Source organism: Micropterus salmoides, unplaced genomic scaffold, assembly GCF_014851395.1.
Source record: "Micropterus salmoides isolate LMB-PRFRI ecotype aquatic unplaced genomic scaffold, ASM1485139v1 Ms_hic_scaffold_4495, whole genome shotgun sequence".
In the NCBI taxonomy this organism is placed as follows: Eukaryota; Metazoa; Chordata; class Actinopteri; order Centrarchiformes; family Centrarchidae; genus Micropterus; species Micropterus salmoides.
In genome coordinates, this window is record NW_024043923.1 from 1 (window position 1) to 5,647 (window position 5,647).

The following is a 5,647-nucleotide window of genomic DNA, read 5'->3' on the forward strand; positions in this document are numbered from 1 at the left end:
TATATATATCTTATACACACTGTGTCGTTACCTGTACTGTGTATATATATATCTTATACACACTGTGTTGTTACCTGTACTGTGTATATATATATCTTATACACACTGTGTCGTTACCTGTACTGTGTATATATCTCTTATACACACTGTGTCGTTACCTGTACTGTATATATATATATATCTTATACACACTGTGTCGTTACCTGTACTGTATATATATATATCTTATACACACTGTGTGTTACCTGTACTGTGTATATATATATCTTATACACACTGTGTCGTTACCTGTACTGTATATATATATATATCTTATACACACTGTGTCGTTACTGTACTGTGTTATATATATCTTATACACACTGTGTCGTTACCTGTACTGTGTATATATATCTCTTATACACACTGTGTCGTTACCTGTACTGTATATATATATATCTTATACACACTGTGTTGTTACCTGTACTGTGTATATATATATCTTATACACACTGTGTCGTTACCTGTACTGTGTATATATATCTTATACACACTGTGTGTTACCTGTACTGTGTATATATATATCTTATACACACTGTGTCGTTACCTGTACTGTGTATATATATCTTATACACACTGTGTCGTTACCTGTACTGTATATATATATATATCTTATACACACTGTGTCGTTACCTGTACTGTATATATATATATATATATACACACTGTGTCGTTACCTGTACTGTATATATATATATATATCTTATACACACTGTGTCGTTACCTGTACTGTGTATCCACAGCCCTGTTTTAAATTCCCTCTAAACTGCACTGCTGTCCTGTGTAATTAGATTTATTTCTGCCCCTCCTGCTGCGAGCTGTTCTGTGTTAATGGCGTCTATATAAACGGTGTAAACAGCTCAGTAGTCCATCGTCGTGACTTCCTGCGCTGACTTCAGTAAAAGCTCTGAGTGCTTCTCCCTCCACTGATGCAGAAACAGATTGTGCAACAGTTTGCTGTTGATCAATGTCGCCCCCCCCCCCCCCCCCCCAGTAACCATATGGTCTCTTCCTCCCACCAGATTCCCCCCTGACCCTCATCACATATGATCTGATTGGTTAATGAGGTAATGAATGGCGGCGACCAGCTGCTGACACACAGAGAGAGGAGGGAAATGATTATTGTACTTTAATTGATGGAGACAGACTGCTGTCCTGCCAGCGCCCCCTACAGGCTGCAGTGCTCCCTACAGACAGGTGTACGCTCAGTTTGTCCTGCAGGTGGCGCTAGAGGAAAAGTCAGAGGGTCAGTCACGTAGAGGGTTCATCCTCCGGAGAGCAGGAAGGAGAGCAGGACGTTTACCCACACAAAAGATTCAGTTTTCACATTTATTTCTCTTGTTTTGGGTATTTTATTCAATTTCTACAAACACAAAGATCTTTTTATCTCTCTCTCTTTTTGAAACAGTCACATAAATAAAAAATGTTAAGTTAAAATAAGAATAAAATTTTATTTATATTTTAAATGTTAATTTCCTGTTTGCATTTCTATGATAATAATTCGGCTCCCAGATTTATATTTTTAGTGAAAATGTTTGTTTGTTTGTTTTGTCTCGTGCTTTCGGCCACGTTAGCGGCTCCGTTCCGCTGACGTCATCAGACGGCGCCGGGTTGGAGGCTGTAGTTCAGCGGCGGAGAGAAGAATGAAGGAAAAAGTGAGTAAACCGTTTGTTTACCGGAGCAGCTGCTCGGGACGTAAACACACGTTCTCCGGTTTGTCCTGCAACAGGAGCCGCGGTTAGCATCGGTTAGCATGCTGCTAGTTTATCACCTTCATGCTGACCGGCTAACGTGCCGACAGCTAGCTAACTGTTAGCATCTGGAAACAAACAAAAAACAAACAAACAAGATCAGTAAACAAACAGTTTGAGTTAATCCTGTAGAGGTACTCAGTGAACATGATCCCACGCCAGACTCCATTCAAATATCTGCTAATTTAAGATCTGTTTACTTGTAGAACAGCGTGGATCATTCAAATTAAATTCTCTATGATTCTTCCAACAAGCCAAGTGCAACATAAGATGCAGCAGGTTGAGTCCGACTTAATTAAAGTGACCAGATAAATGTCCTGTTGCTGTGGTAGCTGCTACTCACCAGACAGAGCCACCGCCATGACTCCACACCAAACTCCATTCACAGATCTGCCAGTTTGCTGTTAGTAGAAATATTATATCACAAACATCAGGCACTTTCTCAGCAGAGTCAGACATTTAAATTAAAAAGAGACCATTACCTGTAGCGGACTTCCTGTAAAGAAACGTCTTCTTTCTAGGGCTGCTAGATTATGGCAGAAAATCATAATTTCTTTGGTCTTCTGTGCTTCAGATGTAGTAACCTGCTGAGGAGCTCATCCCGCTGTGTTGTTTAGTTCCCCCAGTCTACAGGTCTGTGCATTCCTCACTGCACCGCTGACACTAGATGTATTCTTTAATTCCACGAGGAGCTCAGGATGCAGGCTTGTCTCTGGAAATATAAAACAAAGCTGTGTGAATGCATGTTCAGTAGTGGCTCCTCCTCTCTAATCGGAGACAACATGAATTTCTACCAAACTCCATTCAGGTATCTGTCAGTTTAATACACTGCTCATAAAAATAAAGGGAACACTAAAATAACACCTCCTAGATCTGAATGAATGAAATAATCTCATTAAATACTCCTTTCTTTACATGGTTGAATGTGCTGACAACAAAATCACACAAAAATTATCAATGGAAATCAAATCCATCAACCCATGGAGTCTGGATTTGGAGTCACACTCAAAATCAAAATGGGAAACACTACAGGCCGATCCAACTTTGATGTAATGTCCTTAAAACAAGTCAAAATGAGGCTCAGTAGTGTGTGTGGCCTCCACGTGCCTGTATGACCTCCCTCCCTCCTGTGGACGTCGGGCCCTCGTACCACCCTCATGGAGTCTGTTTCTGACACATGCACATTTGTGGCCTGCTGGAGGTCATTTTGCAGGGCTCTGGCAGTGTTCCTCCTGCTCCTCCTGCTCCTCCTTGCACAAAGGCGGAGGTAGCGGTCCTGCTGCTGGATTGTCGCCCTCCTACGGCCTCCTCCACGTCTCCTGATGTACCGGCCTGTCTCCTGGTAGCGCCTCCGTGCTCTGGACGCTACGCTGACAGACACAGCAAACCTTCTTGCCACAGCTCGCGTTGATGTGCCATCCTGGATGAGCTGCACTACCTGAGCCACTTGTGTGGGTTGTAGACTCCGTCTCATGCTACCACTAGAGTGAAAGCACCGCCAAAACCTCAGCCAGGAAGCACAGGAACTGAGAAGTGGTCTCCATGCAGAACCACTCCTTTATTGGGGGGTCTTGCTAATTGCCACCTGTTGTCTTTTCCAGTTGCACAACAGCATGTGAAATTGATTGTCAGTCAGTGTTGCTTCCTAAGTGGACAGTTTGATTTTACAGGAGTGTGACTGACTTGGAGTTACATTGTGTGTTTAAGTGCTCCCTTTTTTTGGAGCAGTGTATTAGTGTAACAGACAAACACACTGGAGGCTTCAAACTACACACAAAACACAGACCTCGTTTTGTTTCTCTGAAGTATTTTCAGCAAGTCAGACCTGAAATGACGTGAAATAGTATTAAGATCACATTTTGTGTTTGTCATCCGCCATTAGTTAAATGTAATTGTTAACTTCTGAAGCTTCAGAGTGGATCAGTGTCCTGTTCGTTGGGAATAATAAAGTTTTATCTTTGATTCTCCCGCAGACTCTCAGGATGCAGCTCGTGTAGGTCGACACAGAATGAGTCGTGATGATGAAGAGACCAAAGCTGGCCGGAGTGTTCCTCTTCGTGGGCTGCCTGCTCGCCTACCTCATGTTCGTGAAGCTCACTACGCCGCCACAAAGCCCGACGCCTACAGACTACCTCCCCTCGCCCGGGCCGGCCCGGACCAGCTCGGAGACGATAGGCCCGCAGCGGCTGGGCCGAGCTTCCGGTATGGCATCATGTTCGATGCTGGAAGCACCGGGACCCGAGTCCACGTCTTCAAGTTCCAGATGGAGAACGAGGTACAGCAGGGGACGGATGGGAGATGTTCATGTGTTGCTGCAGTAAACAGAGCAGCTAATATCATTCCACACCAACTCCATTCATATATCTGACACTTTAATATCCATTTGCATGTCGGCAACACTTGATTTAACCAGGAAGGAACCTTGTGATTTAATCTTTGCTTAGAGACACCTGGCCAAGACCGAATACCTGTTAGTTTTACGTTTCTCAGTTACATGCACTTTAACATGGCTTCACATTTGTCTGAGGGGACCAGATTATTAAGATGTAGTAAGTTCTTTCAGCATATTCAAAGTCTGACAAAGTGACCTGCACGTGTGTATTTCATGCCCAACATGTTAGAACAAGCCTGACTTCTAAGATAAAATCCTGTCTTTAGTGTAAAGTAGGAGTTCAAAAGGTACATTTGCGATCATCATTGGAGCACGACCAGAATGCACAGTAGTAAGCCAGAAAATCCTCAATAAGGTTAACGAGCCAACAGTGATGAGAAAAGAAAGGAAAGGAAGTGAATAAAGTAGAAATAATGCTGCGTTGCAGACCGGTCGGAACTGGGAAATTTCCAAGTTGAAATGCCCGACTTCCGACCTCAAAGCGTTTCAGGTGCAATGACGCCAAATGTAAACAATAAACATGGCTGACCGTGACAAACTTATGTTCCTTTGGCAGGTTTTGACCAGTTAAGCCTCGGATTATTTAAATACATGGAAATATACTTCATGTTGCCTTTCAGTTTATGTTGTGTGTGTTCCACGGGAGCTGCCATTGTTGTGGTATGTCATTCAGCTGCTACTCGTGAAGGCGGGGTACATCATTTTAGTAGGAGTAGGAAATCCGACTTCAAGTGGCGTTCCAGGATAGTTTTTGTAGTTGGAGGTTGTGGAACGCAACATAAATTGCGGATCTTTACTACACTTAGTTTCTTCAACAAGATTTTCAAATTTCATTGTGTCGCGTCCACTGAGTCTGCCTGTGTAGCGTTACGGCTGCCGGAGCTAAACGCAGCCATTCTAGTCAGTGGTTGTGAGTCCACCAGACAGGGCGACAGCGAGTCAGAAAACAGAACGGCATAGAGAATCTGGTCGATTTTCAAATAAAACACCCTGTGTAAACTCCAGATCGTATATCAACAATAAACACAATTAAATGGATAAAAAAAACACACAACCATTTAACTACGTAGCCTACTTAACCATGGTAGAAGCACAAAAATCAGCACTAATTACCAAATCACCAGAAAAATCAGCAAAATGTTCAGATTTTGAAATGCTCAAGGGTATTTCTAAATATAGAAAAAAAATAGGAGTAAAATTATACCTGTCACAGCCCTGGAGACACACAGGTAAGCCAAAAATCTAAACTAAATAAGCAAAACCAACCCGGCTCCATGGACGGGAGGACAGTCAGCAGTGGAGGAGGTGGCTGAGTGAAGAAGGACCGGCTGCCCCGGGTGCAGGTTACCCTGCCAGTCAGTGATTGTGATGTTGCTGTTCACCTTTAAACTTTAAACTCCAGATATGAACAGGGTCTCTGGAATTCAAACCTCTGTCGTGGACGCTGACTGGACTCATATGGATC

At 43.1% G+C, this 5,647-nt stretch overlaps 1 long non-coding RNA gene across 1 annotated transcript; it reads right to left on the bottom strand.

Moving 5' to 3' along the window:
* Positions 1-1,700: 1,700 nt before the first annotated feature.
* On the bottom strand, positions 1,701-2,358 carry LOC119887927. The gene is made up of 3 exons (XR_005441828.1): positions 2,273-2,358; positions 2,134-2,191; positions 1,701-1,858 (listed from the first exon to the last, which is right to left on the bottom strand). It is a non-coding gene; the product is annotated as an uncharacterized LOC119887927 (long non-coding RNA).
* Between the last annotated feature and the right edge of the window lie 3,289 nt (positions 2,359-5,647).